This window comes from Lissotriton vulgaris, chromosome 8, assembly GCF_964263255.1.
Source record: "Lissotriton vulgaris chromosome 8, aLisVul1.2, whole genome shotgun sequence".
In the NCBI taxonomy this organism is placed as follows: domain Eukaryota; kingdom Metazoa; phylum Chordata; class Amphibia; order Caudata; family Salamandridae; genus Lissotriton; species Lissotriton vulgaris.
The window spans coordinates 555,323,785-555,341,992 of NC_141696.1; positions in this window are offsets into that span (position 1 = coordinate 555,323,785).

Below are 18,208 nucleotides of genomic sequence, written 5' to 3' on the forward strand. Positions count from 1 at the left end.
AAAGAGGCCAAGAAGTGTGCCATTCGCCACCGAGGAAAAAAAGGAAGAATGTTGGCGTTAGAAAAGGGACTAAAAGTATAAATCCACCCTTGCCAAAAAAGAATTCTTCAAACAAAACTAGTAAGGATCTAGAGAAAGATGTATTAAGCGAGACACAAGCAGATATAAGCATGCTCCCAGAAGCATTGATGTCTAAAGGGCTTCTTGAGGATATCGAACGTCTCCTCAAATCTTTAATGTTGCCACTCCTAGAAAGGGATAAAAGGTTAGGGGAAAATATGGATCGTATTTTAGCAGCACATACACCTAAGGAAGCCCGAAAAGAAAATAGTCCAAAGGAAACCCGTCCATCAAAATCACAACCTGCACAGAATACACTGACCCCTCGGCAGGATTATCCTAAAAAAATCCCCCCCGCACAATAATAATAAAAGCCTTAGATCAGTGGCCACACAAGCACTACACAATGAAAAGGCCAAGCCAGTCTTCCTGAAAGCCCCTGTTCCCACAGACCCGAGGCTAACAAACGTATCACCACAGAACCGGGTTAAAACAAAGAATAAGGGAAATGTTGACCTACCCCCAGAGTCATCAAACTATGTTACTATCCTGACTGGGGTTCCCGTGGTACCAGTGGGCAGTATAGAACCAAACACCAGCCTTAAAAATAAGGTCATACACTGGCTGCGGATTAATAGACCTCTCCCACCACATTTAAATAGGGACATAGTGACTGTTAGACGGTGTGGCTGGGTAGGGGTGAGACCAAAAGATATAGAGGGAGATGTGGTAATAATAAACTTTAGGGACCACAGAGTTGTCAACCACATTTGTGACTGGTATTCGGGGAGAAAGGAGGGCAGTGTATCTCCTCGCAATTTGAGTTATTTCTACCCCGAAGCTCTGATGAGACCCCGCACTCATCCCCATAAATGGGGTCGCCCCGATCCACAGCAATTTTTAAATCGTAAACAACACCTTAGTCAGACAAGACACTATATAAACAATCCTCGATCTTTCTTTCAACCTCAATGTCCCAATACACCTGTTTTTCCCTTTGAGTATGTTCACTATCCCACAAACCCGACACAATATTGGAATATCCCGATACACAACCATTTTGAAGCCCTTTCAGGCCTGGACCTAAATGACTGACTCGGTATCTCAGTCTCTAAATCAGGCAGCAATTTTGGGGGGGAAAAAGAGGCTGTGTTCGAGAGTCCCGCACTTGGTCAGATGCTCCCTAATACTAATACCAATACAACCAGAGCTAGGGAATTTGGGACTAAGCAAAATAGTAAGACGGGAAAGGATGCCAGGGCTAAGGGAAATGTAAACTTAAACAATCGGGTTATGAGGAAGGATGACACGGTTAAGAAGATTCCGTGTAAAATAACTAAAGGTAAAAATACACCCAAAACCAAAGATATAAGCATAAACGAATGTCAAGTAAGTGTAGTGTCATGGAACGTGTGTGGGATTGCTAATAAAGTTCAAGAAACAGCGTGGGGGGAGTTCATTAACAATATAGACATACTATGTGTCCAGGAGACCTGGGTATTAACTGAATTACACATAGATGGATTTAAGACTTTTCACGTCCCTGCAGTACCATCTAGCCATGGTAGGCATAAAGGGGGACTATGTGTGTATGTGTCCAATCGTTTAAACACTAGTATCAGCTCAGGTAGATCAACCTCACCTTACTTCCAGTTGGTCACTATTCATTTAAACTCCATCAATGTGCTAATAGTGGTTAACTTCTACAATAATATTGAGAACTCCAATTTTAGGGAAGAATTACTAAAATTGACAAAAGAAATAGGGGAGGTAAAACCCATGAAAGGGAAAGACCTAATATGGGTCTGGGTAGGTGACTTCAACGTAAACCTATGCACTAGTGAAACATGTGGATTTCAGGAATACGGGGAGGGGGATTGTGAGGATAGCAGTCACTTCCAACACAATGATAAAGGGGACATTTTAAATGACATTATGGCCAAGTTTGATCTTGGGTTTGCAAATAGGCTGTGCTCCCCTAAGATTAAGTTCACTTCCACCTTTTTAGCAAGGGGATTCCACTCAACTATTGACTTTATCATCCTGCCAAATATGTTTTGCGGCCGGGTGGTTAATTATGAGACCCCCGCCATCGGCTTGAGTGACCACTTACCGATTAAAATCCTGGTTAGCGCCCCAGGAACTAAAACAGCCACATTAATTGAGACCCTGGCATGGACGCAAAACCTAGCTGTAGCACGGCAAAATGGCATTGCCCTAAAATGGAGTATGGTAGACCCGGTAAAAATCCATCAGAAAATTGTGGAAGGTGCTCTACCCTCTCTTTTGGTATGTTTAGAGGAAAAGCCTACAAATGATGAAATCTTGGAGGCATTTAGTAACATCACTAGCATCATACAGGATGTGTTGACCAGGACTAGCTCTAAAAAAAGTAATACCCCTAAGGGCTGGTTCGACACCCAATGCACTAAGACACACAAGGCCCTCAAAATGGCCCTAAGCGAAACAACAAGGGACCATGCTGTAATTAGAACACTTAGAAAGGCATATAATTTAGCTAGACACCAAAGAAAGAAGGAAATTAAGGAAAAAGCTTGGCAAGACCTAGTGAAAGCTGCGGAGAGCAGAGACCCAAAATTATTTTGGCAGATAGTTAATTTACCATTCTTTAACAACAAAGTGGCAGCTAGGATGGAGATAGCCATCGATGAAAAATCGTGGGTGGACTTTTTCTCGAACGTATACTGTAACACCCAAGAGGAATCTAAATTAGTGAGTAACCATCATCCCATCTCAATTGAGTTTAACTTAGATGAGGTGGTAATGGCTATAAATTCCACCCAGAATAATAAAGCCCCGGGACCAGATGGGATCCCAAGCGATCTCTATAAGATGAACACTGACCTATGGGCACCAATTTGTTTGCGGGTACTGGGTGCTTGTTGCTCTAAAGGTTTTATCAAAACATGGGCAGAATCACTAATAGTCCCAATATATAAAAAGGGTGACAGGGAAAGCCCATCAAATTATAGGCCCATATCTCTCCTAGATTCATTAGTGAAAATTGCAGGTAGAGTGGTTCTGACCAAACTACAGTCATGGGCAGAGGGAAAAGATATTCTGACGCCCGTACAATATGGCTTTCGGCAAGGGATGGGCACAGTTGAACAAGTTTTAAATTTCGTCTTATTACAAGGGAAGTATATGAGAGCAAAAGAGGGTTGTTTTTATGCTATCTTCGTTGATCTCTCCTCTGCGTTTGATTGCGTAGTACACAATAAGCTATGGGAAACATTAGAGGAGTTGAAAGTGGACCCAACCATCGTTCTCTTCTTGAGACAACTATATTCAAACGCTACCGCCAAAGTAAGGTTTGGGTTGGGGGGGGGGGAATGTACCGGGTCTTTCCGCATACAGAAGGGGGTGAGACAAGGCTGCGTGCTGGCCCCATTCCTTTTCTCACTATATACCAACAGTTTAGAGAAGGAATTGGGAGCCAGCAACATTGATTCACCAAAGGCTGGAAGCAGGCAGATCATCTCCCTTTTGTATGCGGACGACGCCGTGTTAATGGCGAGAACGAAGGTCGGTGCCCAAAAAGCCCTAAACAAATATGTAGAGTATATGGAGGCAAGGGGCCTTAAACTTAATGCTAAAAAATCCTTCGTGATGTGCTGTGGCAAAGGTGGAGCCAGATGTAACCAACTCAATGTAACAGGTCTTCAATTGCAAGCCACTAAAACATTTCCATACTTGGGAGTTACAATCGAGGCTTCAGGGGCTTAGGGCCCTGAGGTAAAAAATAGAACATTAGCCTTCAAACGATCAATTGCGGCTGTTAAGCATTTTGCAAGCAAACTGGGCAAAAAACAACCCGAAATCATGCTCAACATATACGTGGCAAAATGCAGAAGTATCGCCCTGTATGGAGCAGGGATATGGGGGTACCAGGACGTGACACCGCTCCAAACTGTAGAAAATAATTTTTTAAGATACCTTCTGTCCCTCCCGAAGAGCATATCAGTCTACAACTGTCACGCAGAATTAGGAATGGAGCATTTGACAGATCTGATTAAAACCCAGCCAATTCTGCTCTGGCGGAGAGTATGGGCGACGCCAGAATTGGGACTAAATCGAGAAATAATCAAGGATGTTATGACCCTTGACAATGCAAAACGCATCAAATGGCTTGAGTACGTGAGGGGAGTTTTAACGGATATTGACAGGCCAGAATGGTATAACAACCTCGAACTAATAGGGGAAATCCCAAAAAAGTCCTGAAAAAATTATGTATGGAGCACTTTAACATACTAAGGTTTGGAAGTGAGGTCAGCAAAAAATCAGTGCTCGATCATCAGTTGTTGTTGACTACTTACAAAATACAACCATATCTAAACATTGTGACTTTGGGGTTTGAATGTTTTGTCCTGACTAGATTCAGGTTCAATATCTTTCACCATTTAGTCTTGTATCCAGCTAAAAACGACTGGAACAGAACTCTGGCTGCCTGCCCATGTGACAATGTATCCTCCCAGACCACCTTCCACCTGGTTCTGCTATGCAAATTGTATAGTAAAGAACGCTCGAGATGGTTAAAACAATACCTTAGAGGTGGGGCTTGGCGGCAGTGTAGGCCAGCGTATCTGAATTTGCAACAACTGGGAAATCCTCTATGTATATTGACTATGACGATGTTCTTAAAAAGTGTTTTAAAACGACGAAACTTATAATGAACTATTAATTATTCGATTGAACTATTCCAACTGATTTAATACTTTTTTTAATCTAAATATTATGAATGCTTGTAAAGATATTTTTTTTATATGAACTACTTTTATGATTTTTAACATGTGAAAATCGAATAAAGTATTGAAATTGAAATTGAAATTGAAGAACAGGTATACATATACACCTACAATAGACATATATTCACAAAGATTACAGGTTCAAACACGTTTCCTCCAAAACATTTGACTTCTTCAGGGCAAGTATCAAAAAGATGCACTTGATGGTGATGCCTCCGATCCAACCAGCCAACTGTAAGAGCTGAGTGTACAGTTCAGCTCTTAAAGTTGGCTTAATTACTGCGTCTTAATTACCGCTCTCCTAATGTTTGTAAAAAGACCTGTTCAGTTAGGGGTAATATAGGTAGTCAGGGTGAGTCCACTCCTGAAGCTTCCAACTAAGGAGGTCAAGGGCACATAAACCCTAAAACCGGCACCAAAATCAGTGCCAAAATCATGTCCATGCCTTGCTGAGACTCAGACTCCACGGTGGACTCGATTTTGTGGGTTCATATTGATTGATTTAAAAAACATCAATTTAATTTTTATGTTTTTATAGGATGAAGTATGGAATTATGATAGAGCCCTCCCTCAACCTCTTCATATTTCCTGCCTGCCTCTCTATAGGACACTCAGGATTTCAGACCCATATATGGCAAAAATGTATATATTCTGCTTCTTAAAAATCTCTTGAAAGTTGAAAGGCTAGTGAAAGAAGCGGAATCCACTGCTAATGTTAAAGAGAAAGGTCTGCAACATTGTCTTGAGGCTACTACCAAACACTAGGCCTCTGTGACTGGACATCTAAGTGAGGTTTCTAACCTAAGCACAACAGCAGAACCCTTAAAACAGATTGCACCTATCCTGATATCCCCAATGTATTATAAAGAAAAGAAAAGCCATGTACCTGGCATTGTGCACACAGTTCAAGAACCCACTGCCAAGGTGCGGTCCTCACAGGACTATACAGATTCAGACAAGATACAAAGGTGCGCCACACAACAGTTATATATCAGAGTAACCAGAAAATACAGTTCTGCTTCCAGAGATGCATTTCAAATCTTCTTTTTATTCAGTTATATTTACATATGAGGTGCATGTACAGCAGAAAACAGCCAACGCATTTCGTCCACAAAATTGGACTTCTTCAGGGCAAGCATCTACTAAGTGAACATGATGGTAATCCCTCTTATTCACCTATCCAAATGTAAGGGTTGAGCATAGTGCTGTGTGCACGAGCCACCAGCATTCTGCCAAAATCAAGAAACTATCATATTATCATATTAATATGTTTTCATTTTGACTACAGAATTTTAAGTTTGGGCTCAAATCCTGATTTCAGCAGTGAATGAAATCATGTAATTATCTTTCTGTAGCTCAATGTTTGACTATGCACAAGGGAAAAACCATTTATAATGGAAAAACGAACTATACTTTATTAATAGCCCAGTAACATGTTGCTACCCACACCTCAACATCACCTTCTAGGCCTTATAGTCTGCTTTTAACTGGAAGCTCACACACAATACTGCCGTATGTGCAGCATCCTATGTTTGAGGTGCTCTAGCGAACACATATAGTCTCTGTAGAGCACTCTACTGTTCATTGTGTTAAGGCACACTATCAAATACAGAAAATCGAGTAAAAATAACATTGCGTGCATGTTCACACACACAAGCACATTCTTATGTTACATGGACATTATCCATTCATTGCTGGGGTGTTTACTCACAACTCAGCCAGAGGATTTCTTTAAAACATCCGTTATTTAAATGTATGAACCTCTTTGGTCTTTACGTGTACCCATACATACATTTTAGCACATTCAGAACTATGTATTGGTGCAAGCTCCACTTCAATATCTCATTAAAATCCTAAGGATACAATGAAAAACGTGAAGATAATTTAATTAGCAGATCTGCTCAATATTTTGTTGCATTTATCAAAAGGACAAACATAAATCCATCACCATCACCATCACTAAGGAAATGTTGCCTTAGAGTTCTAGAGTCTGTCAACGAGGATGTTATGACCAATTTTGCGATCGTAACAAAATCAATAAAAGAAGCCCTTTTTGTCAAATTGAAAACCAGAAAGCCCAAAACCAAAGGATCGTATAATAGTAACTGCACTATTGCATATAGAAAACTAAAAGTAGCACTACATAAAACAGAAAGGGATACCCAGGAAATTGCCACTCTTAGAAGGGAGTATTTATATAGCGCACTACTCACCCGGAGGGTCTCAAGGCGCTAGGGGAGGGGGGTCCGCTACTGCTCGAACAGCCAGGTCTTGAGCTGCTTCCTGAAGGCGAGGTGGTCCTGGGTCAGGCGGAGGTGAGTCGGGAGGGAGTTCCAAGTCTTGGCGGCCAGGTAGGAGAAGGACCTTCCTCCTGTGGTGGCTCTTCGGATCCGGGGGACGGCGGCGAGGGCGTGGCTGGTCGATCGAAGATAGCGTGTGGGAGCGTAGAAGTTGAGGCGGCTGTTGAGGTATGCTGTTCCTTGGTTATGCAGGGCTTTTTGTGCGTGGGTGAGGAGACGGAAGGTGATTCTCTCGTTGACCGGGAGCCAGTGCAGATCTCTCAGGTGTCCGGAGATGTGGCTGCGACGGGGGATGTCCAGGATGAGTCGTGCTGAGGCGTTCTGGAACTGCTGGAGACTCTTCTGGAGTTTGGTGGTGGTTCCGGCGTAGAGGGAGTTGCCGTAGTCCAGACGGCTGGTGACGAGGGCCTGGGTGACCGTCTTCCTGGTCTCGGTGAGGATCCACCGGAAGATCTTACGTAGCATGCGCAGGATGTTGAAGCACGACGAGGAGACGGCGTTGACTTGTCTGGTCATGGAGAGGGAGGAGTCCAGGATGAAGCCTAGGTTGCGTGCGTGGTCTGTTGGTTTAAGTGCGCTGCCCAGGGCGGGGGGCCACCAGGAGTCTTCCCAGGCGGAGGGTGAAGATCCCAGGATGAGGACTTCCGTCTTGTCCGAGTTCAGTTTCAGGTGGCTGCTCATCATCCACTTGGCTACGTCTGTCATCCCTTCGTGTAGGTTGGTTCTGGCGGTGGCGGGGTCGTTGGTGAGGGAGAGGATCAGCTGGGTGTCATCGGCGTAGGAGATGATGTTGAGGTTGTGTTGGCGTGCGATGTCTCCGAGGGGGCTCATGTAGACGTTGAAGAGGGTTGGGCTGAGCGAGGAGCCTTGAGGAACGCCGCAGATGACTTCGTGGCTTCTGATCTGAACGGGGGAAGGCGGACTCTCTGTGTCCTTCCGGCGAGGAACGAGGTGATCCATTCCAGTGCCTTCTCCTGGATTCCGACGTTGCTGAGGCGCTGTACTAGGGTACGGTGGCAGACAGTGTCGAAGGCCGCGGAGAGGTCTAGGAGGATGAGGGCCGCTGTTTCTCCGTTGTCGAGCAGGGCTCGAATGTCATCGATAGCTGCGATCAGGGCGGTCTCGGTGCTGTGGTTGGCCCGAAAGCCAGACTGCGAGAGGTCGAGGGATCCGTTCATCTCGAGGAAGGCGGCCAGCTACTTGTTGACGGTCTTCTCGATGACTTTAGCAGGAAACGGGAGCAGCGAAATGGGGCGGTAGTTCTTGAGGTCGGTGGGGTCGGGTGATGGTTTCTTTAGTAGAGCGCTGAGTTCGGCGTGCTTCCAGCTCTCCGGGAAGGTGGCAGTGTCGAAGGAGGTGTTGATGATGTCCCGCAGGTGGGGTGCGATGACAGCGTCGGCCTTGTTGAAGACGTGGTGAGGGCAGGGGTCAGTCGGAGATCCGGAGTGGATGGAGTTCATCGTGCGGATGGTGTCTTCGGTGCTGATCGGGGTCCAGGCGCAGAGGGTGGTGGTGGGGGCGGTGGTTCAGTCGTGGCGTGCGTTGGTTGAGAGCTGAAGCTGTTGTGTATGTCCGCGATCTTGTTGTGCAAGTAGGAGGCGAGGGAGTTGCAGAGGTCCTGCGAAGGGGTGATGTCGTTGTTTCCGGCGTTGGGGTTGGAGAGCTCTTTAACAATGTTGAAGAGTTCCTTGCTGTTGTGTGCGTTGTTGTCCAGTCGTTCCTTGAATGCAGTTTTCTTGGTGGCGTGGATCAGTTGGTGGTGTTTTCGGGTGGCGAGCTTGAGGGCAGTCATGTTGTTCGGTGTTGGGTCTCTGCGCCAGGCTTTCTCGAGGGCTCGGCAGTTCTTCTTAGAGCTCTTGAGTTCGTCGGTGAACCATGGGGCTTTCTTGCTGCTGGGTCTGCTAGGCGGGGTCTTCAGAGGGGCGAGGTCGTCTGCGCAGTTGCTGATCCACTTCGCGAGGTTGGTGGCCGCCTGGCTTGGGTTCGTTGCGCTGGTGGGAGGGTTCATGCTCAGGGAGGTCGCGAGCTGGTCGGCTGTGATCTTGTTCCAGCATCTGCGTGCAACCTGTTGCTGGTGGTGGTGGATCGTGGTCCTTCTGAAGCTGAAGTGGATGCAGCTGTGGTCCATCCAGTGGAGTCCGATGGCGTGGCTGAAGGCGATGTCCTTGCTAGATCAACTCCATAAATCTTGTATCTTAAGAGATAATGCCGCTTTTTGGACAGTTATTAAATCGCCTTTTTTGTCAGAATCCTGTGATAAGCCTAATATTGATGTTGCGATAGATGAACAATTATGGGTTGAACATTTCGAGCAGGCATTTGGCATCCCCCCTAATGGGCAAGAAACACATAATGTACAGGTTCTGACCACCACCGAGCCCAAAACAACTCCATTTCCGTTAGCTCTTGACATAACGTATGAAGAAGTGGAGCTCGCATTGTTGGCTAGCAAAAATGGAAAGGCCCTAGGTCCAGATGGCGTCCCAATCGATCTTTTTAAATTTAACATGGATTTGTGGATCCCGATTTTGGCCAGAGTCCTACGAGCATCATGTGCTGTAGGGCTTGTGGACTCGTGGTCACAATTTATTATTGTTCCTATTTTTAAAAAAGGGGATCGCCAACCGCCCTCTTGTTACCGTCCTATCTCCTTGCTGGACTCTCTGGGGAAAGTGGCGGGGGAGTTATTCTAGAGCGACTCCAGCAGTGGGCGGACGATAACAAGATTTTATCAGATATACAATTTGGGTTCCGTGAAGGGCTTGGTACCACTGAGAAAGCCCTTAATTTGTCTCTTTTGATGGGCAAGTACGTAAATGCTAAGGGGAGGCCCTATATATGGCGTACGTCGATTTGTCGGCAGCTTTCGACTGCGTTAGTCATACCAAATTATGGTCCATTTTACTGGATATGGGGTAGAGCAGCCCCTTGTAAATTTTTTGCATGGATTATACTCCGATGCCACAGCCAGAGTGAGGTATGGTGTTGGGGTGGAATTAACAAAGTCATTTGGGGTAGAGAGAGGTGTTAGGCAGGGCAGTGTCCTGGCCCCCTTTCTTTTTACACTCTATACCAATGGCCTGGAACAGGACATGGTAAAAGGGTGCCAGGACCTGCCCACCATTAACAATCGCCCAATACCGGCCTTACTCTACGCTGATGACGCTGTGATTTTAGCCCGTACCCCCTTAGAACAACAACGTGCCCTTGTGAGATATAGCACTTTTATAGCCAATCTGGACCTGAAAATTAATATTAAAAAAACCTTTGTTAAGTCTTCAGGTTCTAGAATCAAGAAAACTAAGGCTATTTTTATCGACAATGTAAAACTTGAGAGCACAAACACATACCTGTATCTGGGAATTGTAATAGATCATAAATGTTCTTGGAGGTAGGCCATTGAGTCGAGGAAATTGCTTTTTATGAGGGCAACAGTTGCGTTAGTTAATTTCTCAAGGAGATTGGGAAGAAGGCCCCCCACCGAACTCATTGAGATATATAAGGCTAAATGTGTAGCCATCGCAAATTACAGGACTGGCGTGTGGGGATATGGGAAGGTTGAAGCCTTACAAAAGGTTGAAAATAGTTTTTTAAGGTTTCTCCTCGCTGTCCCACAGGGTACTGTGACCTACTCGTGCGACTTGGAACTGGGTCTGTCTTATCTGATAGACTTAGTTAAAATCCAACCCCTCCTTCTATGGCACCGTATTTGGTCATCAAAGAAAACTATTTTTGTCAAAGGTTTATACAGGACTGTATTTCTCTAGAGAACGCTCACAAGATTGGATGGATAGCCTATATTAAAAACTTCTTGTATGATTTGGGTATGGCACAATATTATTTTTCTCCCATCTTAATCTCAGAACTCTCTAGAAAAGCGTTAAAAAAAGTTTGCTTGACGCACCTAGAATACCTACGGCTGACTAATGAGGCCAGTAAAACATCAGTCCAACATATGTTATTAATTCAAACAACTTTGACCATTCAACCTTATTTAACTTTCAATTTCTCAAGCTGTGAAAGATTTTTATTAACATGGTTCAGGTTGGATATTTTCCACCGTTTGGTCACTTTCCCAAAAACTAATGATTGGGCTAAGAATTTACAAACATGCCCCTGTGATGATGCCTCTGCCCAATCTTCAATCCACACGATTCTATTCTGTAAGTTTTACTGTGAACCAAGGAAACACTGGCTTATGTTGATTTTAAAAACTATTGGTTTTCGAAAGTGTCGCCCCGCATTTCTCTCTCTCCAATCTTTGGATGAAGATTGTTCTGCTAAAGCCATAGCTAAATTTCTGAAGTTTGTCATCAGACACAGGCCAAACTTAGACTAAGCTGCGAAAATTACATGCTAGGATTAGAAGAAGAAGAAATGTTCATTGTTTCAGTTAATTAAAACCATAACAATACATTGAATAAAATCTTGTGCTACAGATGAAACTCTTAGTGTTTGTCTACATTCTGTTTCCCTGAATCCTACAAATTTCTGTGTCTAGTGCAAATGTTTTCTTTTAAAAATTTGACATTTTAATATACACAATATACAAGTTTAAAGACATTTGTTGGTCCATGTAAAATGTACCTCCCGAAATTCTAGTACTATTCTGTGTTAATTTCGGGAGAGCCCTCTACCACAGGGTCAACCGTCCTATTGCCCTTTTCGGTGCAGGGTACCGGGTTACATTTCAGAGCATGTACATGAGCCAGAAGGAATTTTATTAGTAGGTAGTTCAAACCAGTGTCAGTTGGATTTAGGGTTGCCATGATCGCCGATCTGTTCGTTCTTATGCCTCGGTCGTTCATGGCTTTTTTTAGGAAGATGCCTCGTGCATGGGCTAAATTCGGGCAAATGCAAACAACATGTATGAAGTCCTCCTTACTGCTCCCAAATAGTCTGCAAACGTTTGGTCCATCATGGACCCAGGTTGGCTGGTCCATGGTAGATGGAAATTTTCCCAGGTGTAGCGCCATTAGCTGTTGTTTTCTGTGGACCGGAAATGTAATTGTTAGATATGGAGCTGGGGTGAGTGTTTTATATTTGGATATAACCATCCAGGCGTGTTTTCTTGTACTGAAGGTGGTTTTGTCAGCTAGAAGTGAATGGAATTTTGCGGACTTATTCATGGCATGCTAGGATTATACTCTCCTCTATTTGCTGTATAGCTTAAGATGTTTTAGACTGTTTTTAACTGTTTCGATCTTTGCACTTTATAAATTGTGATAGTTGTAAATGAATCTTTTACATGCGCTCTACTAGATGAACACATTTAAAAATGTTAAAACTATTCTATTTGTGTAAATTTTTAAATGTACTTTTATGGTTTTTCTAACAGATGAAAGCTGAATAAAGGACTATTTGATTTGAGTCTGTCAATAAAAATTATGTGTGTCTTTTTCTTGCAGTGGCGTAAAACAGGCCCCTAGAGCACATGTGGTGTGGAAGGCCCCCAAGCTTCCCCAAACAAGAGGGCGGGTTCCCTGAGCATCCACTGTAGTGTGAATGTCAAAAGGGTCAGCAGGTGAAGCAGTAAAAAGCAGATGCTATTTAGCTGCATCCTTTCCTTTGATAGCGCCTGCGCAGTGATGATTTCAGGCAGAAAAAAAGAAACAAAGGGGCATATTTAGAAAGAAATGATGCAGTGCGGCACTGCAAGCAATTTAACATCGTTGTACTGTGTCATTAAAAAATGCAGGGTTGCGCCATATTCACAAGAATCTGGCACACCCCTGTGTTTTCGTGTGCACAAAAAAAAGGTGCCTAGCACTTACACAGACACCCTTTGGCCATGGTGCTAGGGTCCCTGCATGCAGGGAATCATCCCTAAAAGTTACGCACCCTTGCACCATGCCTGAATTACAGGGATGATTGTTTATGTGCAGGAAGGTGTCCTTTCCTGTGTTGTAATTCGACCATGGCCGTGTTAGCGCTTAGCTGAACTACACGTTTTCCCGCTTAACTTGGCTATACACGAAAACGCCATTTTGGATGTTACGGCGGCCATCTTAGACCATAAGCGGCCTCATGGCTAGCGTGCCCTTTAGTCCGTTGTCCGTACCACTGACCACTTGAGTTTGCCCAGCAACAGGCTATTTTTAGCACTGGTCAAGCCTGTACATGCGCAGTCCCCACTGACCAGTCACCCCTTAGGAATGTGCCGCCAAACTGACCAGCGGGGTTGTAACCCTCCAATGAGCTGGCTGTGTTCCAGAAAATGACCATATATGTACATAATGCCTTGTAACTTTGTGCCGCCTATCTTTTATTACCTGTAAATTGTATAAAAGACCGAGTCACACCGATGTTCGGTGTGATACTTCTTGCATTACCGAAGGGTGCTGTAGGAATGTACCACCACCCCATGGGGTCTTAATAAACTTGTTCTTTGAATTTTACAGTTACCGTGCCAACAGTTCTTGAATGTAAGTGGGTTATCTACGGAGCATGTAGGCCTTGGGAACCCCAATACTACAAATTGGCGACCACGAAGGGACTCATCGGCGACTCGGATGCCCGAAGGAGAGGTCGTGACGAAGGTTTGGAAACTCGCCATGGACGCGTACGCTGCCACCGAGTGACCCGAGTCTTGGCACCCGCGGTGTTTCTTCCTTTCCTTCTGATCTGACCTTCCAGGTGGCGCCGGTCTCCGACTGAGTTTTTGATCGTCTGCGTTGCTGGGAAAGTGCCGTTTGGCTGATTCGATTACAAGACCTTGGCAGTTGGAATCTGGATATTTGAGATTTTGGGTAAGATTTGTGATCGGTAAGGTAGTCTGTGGACGCTTACTGAAGTCCTATGATTTGTGATCGGTAAGGTAGTCTTTGGACGCTTGCCGGAGTTCTATGATCTATGATTTTGATTTGAGTTAGCTAACATTTGTGAATTCGTGACCTTTGAATCTATATGTGTAGTGCACTTCACATAGGCAGGCATGTAGAGATGTTTCTCTAACTTTGTTTCTTTCCTTTGAGCGGCACATTTGTGTGAAGTACTGTAAGTGCCATTTTATACGGTGTCACGCTTTCGTGATACTTTTTGAACATGCCTGTTTTAAGCACACTCCGAGGGATGTGCTGTTTTGGAAATGGTACCACAATTAGGTTAGCGGAAGCACAGCCGGCTCCCCCAGAAGGAACACCAAATCGTGATATGTACATTAAATTTGGCCTTCCCCCTATAATGTACAGTAAATTATGGCATAAGTATACGAAGTCAGATCCTGAATTGCAATGGCCTCTACATGGGTCGTTCGATTTACGTAAAGTACAATTTGTGGAGCAATGTTTGTTTCAACGAAGGTCTAGACGAAACATGTTTGATTGTGTGCGAATGTGGGAGAAAGCGGTGCGCGAATGAATGAAACGTGAAGTTGCCTTGGCGGACAAAGAGCAGCGCAAGGCTGCTCGGGATAAGGCTTTACAGCTTGAGGAAAAGGAGGCTCAGGAGAGGAGAGAGAGAGAGGAGCGGGAACGTAAATTGCAAACGACTGGTCAATTCCCTATTCGTCGACCGCTTTATCCTGTCCTTAATAATGAAATTGATGATTTTTCATTGCTAGATCGGTCGCCGCCTCCGTACGTTTCGCCTACGGCTCCAGCTGCAGATTCGGAGGATGATGGACAGGATAAGCCGGGAAAGAAGGGCGTATCTGGTCTCAGGTTTTCCGCGGAGAGATCCGCACATTTACGTAGTTGGGCTCGTAAAGTGAATACGAATTTTGCTTCTCAGTCTGAAGTTATTAAGGAAAGGGGTACATGGACAGACCAAGAATTACTGTATTTTCTGGCTACGTTGGCAGATGAAGTTGTTACCGCATATCGTCACTTTTCAGATACATTAGAACCTAAGGCTGTGTCAGTTCATCGTGAGAATTTGGATAAAGGTTTGTTTGGTCTTGCAGATGTCGATGACCTTTTCAAGCAACTGATCCGGCTGCGAGATGAGACTACCAGATTGCGGGACGAGCGGAAAAAGAATAAGGAGTCCGGCCCGGAGTCTAATGGGCAGTCTAAGGAGTGTTCTCTCCGGGGTTCAGATAAGAGTTCTGCATTGCATGTTATGCCTATGCGTGAAGCCGCACCCTTGTATGTTCCACCTAAAGGGGAAGGTACAGATGATGATAAATTGTCAAAGGATGCCAAGGGATATTTTGTATATAATTGGGTATATACGCCTTGGAACAGAGCAGATGTTATGGCATTGAAAAATTCTTTACCTGATCTTCGTAAAAATCCAGCGGCATTCTATGAAGGGGTGGAAGGGGCTATTTCGTCTTGTGTGATGACTCTTGTTGATATAGATCTGTTTTTTGGGTTAATTCTTCCGCCAGATATGTGGAGACAGATTCGTAAAAATAATGATGAAACGATACTTGGGGGTACTTGGAAGGAAATAACGGCAGCCGATTTAGACAGGGAACCGGCATGTAAGCCTTGTCAGTTGATTTTGGACCTCCCGGCGGCTATTTTAAATAAATTAAAAACGCTTGTGCCTTCTAAAAAGATCGATTGGACTATGTTAGCTTCGTGCAAACAAAAGCCAGATGAAACGGTTTCAGATTTCTTTACGCGCTTCGAAGAGGCGTTTCATGATTACAGTGGTCAATCTTTGACGGAGGATACGGGTAGGCATTTGTTTGTAGATAAGTATGTAGCTAATCTCCTACCGGAGATTGCAAAGCGATTAAAAGCGAGTGAAAGTTCCTGGGCCACGGCGACCCCTGCGTCTTTGTTAACTATGGCTCAGTATTATGAGCGGCAGGAGTTGGAGGCTAAAGAAAGTATTGATAAAAAGGCGAAAGAATTGAAAACGAAGGTGATGTTGGCGCAGGTTCGGGGAACACAGGGTAGAGGGAGTGATAGAGGTAGACGAGGTGGAGGAAACACGTCGTACGGTCGTACGGATATAGCGGAGGATCAATGTGCGTACCGTAAAGAGTTTGGGCATTGGGCTGATGATTGTCCGGTACTTCGTGAACAACGTAGTCAGTGTGGTCGTGGAGGTGGTAGGTCGAGAGGAAGTTATACGGGAGTAAGAGGTGGTGGAGGTGATCGTGGAAGGGCTGAGGAGAGGGGCCGTGGCCAGGATGAACGAAATACTTTCGATAGACGAAACCAATACCAGATATCGGAGGGTGAGAATGTGGAGCACCAGGATTATGTGCATGCATAGGACTGCGTAGGATGGGGTGCGGAATCAATTGAAGTGCCGGTAGATCAGAAGGGTCCATATGTGACAGCGGGCATTTTGGGTTCTACTGATCAATTTCTAGTCGACACAGGAGCTACTCGTAGCGCTTTGTCAAAAAACTTGGTTCCGAGGGCTCCCCTATCTGGCGAAATGATAACATGTGTAGGGTTTGATGGCACACCCTCCCCTAGCCCATTGTCAAAACCCCTTGCACTTTGTATTGACAAATTTTTTAGTTTTGGCCAATTTTTGTTATCACCCCATACACCGGATAATATCCTGGGTATTGATTTGCTTAAATATTTTCGAGCAACGATACGGTGCGCTCCTGAGGGAGTGCGGGTTATTCTGAATGACAATTATCCTGACTCAGACAGATTTTGCACTATACTAGACATTCCAGCTTTGGCCTCTCTCCCACACACGTTATGGGCGACCTCGGATACGGATGTCGGAGAGATGCGTGTTCCACCTATTCATATTACTGTTAAGGAGGGGGCCTCTCTGCCACGGGTACCACGGTATAAGATTTCGAGGGAAGGTGAAATTGCCCTGACACATATTGTCCAAGATTTGATAACTGCGGGAGTGGTGGAGGAGGTTCCTTATAATGTTTGTAACAGCCCTATTCTTCCGATCCTTAAGAGAGATACAGACGACAAAGTCTATCGGTTTATTATTGACTTGAGAGAGATTAACAAAATTGTCATTCCTCAATACCCGGTGGTGTCCGACATTACGACCTTGCTTACATTGGTGCCACCAACGGCCACGACCTTTAGTGTAATTGATTTGAAAAACGCGTTCTTTTCCATCCCTGTCCTTCCTGATAGCAGATATTTGTTTGGCTTCACGTTAAATAATAAATCGTATAGATTTTGTTGTGTTCCTCAAGGTTACACTGAGAGCCCTAGTATCTACAGCCAGGCTCTGAAAAGACAGCTTGATTCCTTTGAGTTGCAGTCTGGGGTTGTCCTTATCCAGTATGTGGATGACCTTTTACTTGCTGCAGACTCTTGTGAGGAGAGTACGATTGCGTTGCTTTCTTTTCTGGCACAGAATAATCACAAGGTTTCTAAGAAAAAGCTTCAATATTGTAGACTCAAGGTGACCTACCTCGGTCATCTTTTGTCTAAGGAGGGGCGTGCATTAACATCAGATCGAATTCAGGCGATTTTAGATACACCAGTCCCCCGCACACAGAGAGATGTACGTGCCTTCATAGGATTAACGTCCTTTTGTAGGCAGTGGATCATGGGGTTTTCGCACATTATAAAACCTCTGCTAGCGTTACTGTCCAAAGCTACACCAATGCCCCTTGAGTGGACAGATGAATGTCAAAATGCTTTTGAACAATTGAGACAGGCCCTCTGCTCTGCCCCCGTATTAGGTACACCAGATTACACGAAGATTTTCACATTGTACGTGCACGAGAAAGATGGGTGCGCAGAGGGGTAACCACCAGCCTCCAAAAAACTGGACTCTTGATGTATAAAGGGTAAGGTGATGTTCTGTTCTAGCACAGTCACTCACACAGCTACTGACACACCCACACAGACACTCAGACACTCACTCAGACACCCATTCAGTCAATCTCACATACACTCACAGACTGCCACAGCCACTCACACACATATTCATACATTCATACAGTCACTCACACACCCACAAAATCACTAACACACCTACTCAAAGACCTATACAGCCACTCACACACCCAGTCACACATCCGCATAACCACTCACATACTCACTCACAGACCCATACAGTCACTCACACACCCAGGAAACTATTCACACATCCACTCACACACCCATAGAGCCATTCACAAACTAACTTATAGATCTATACATCCACTCACATGCTCACTCACAGACCCATAAAGCCACT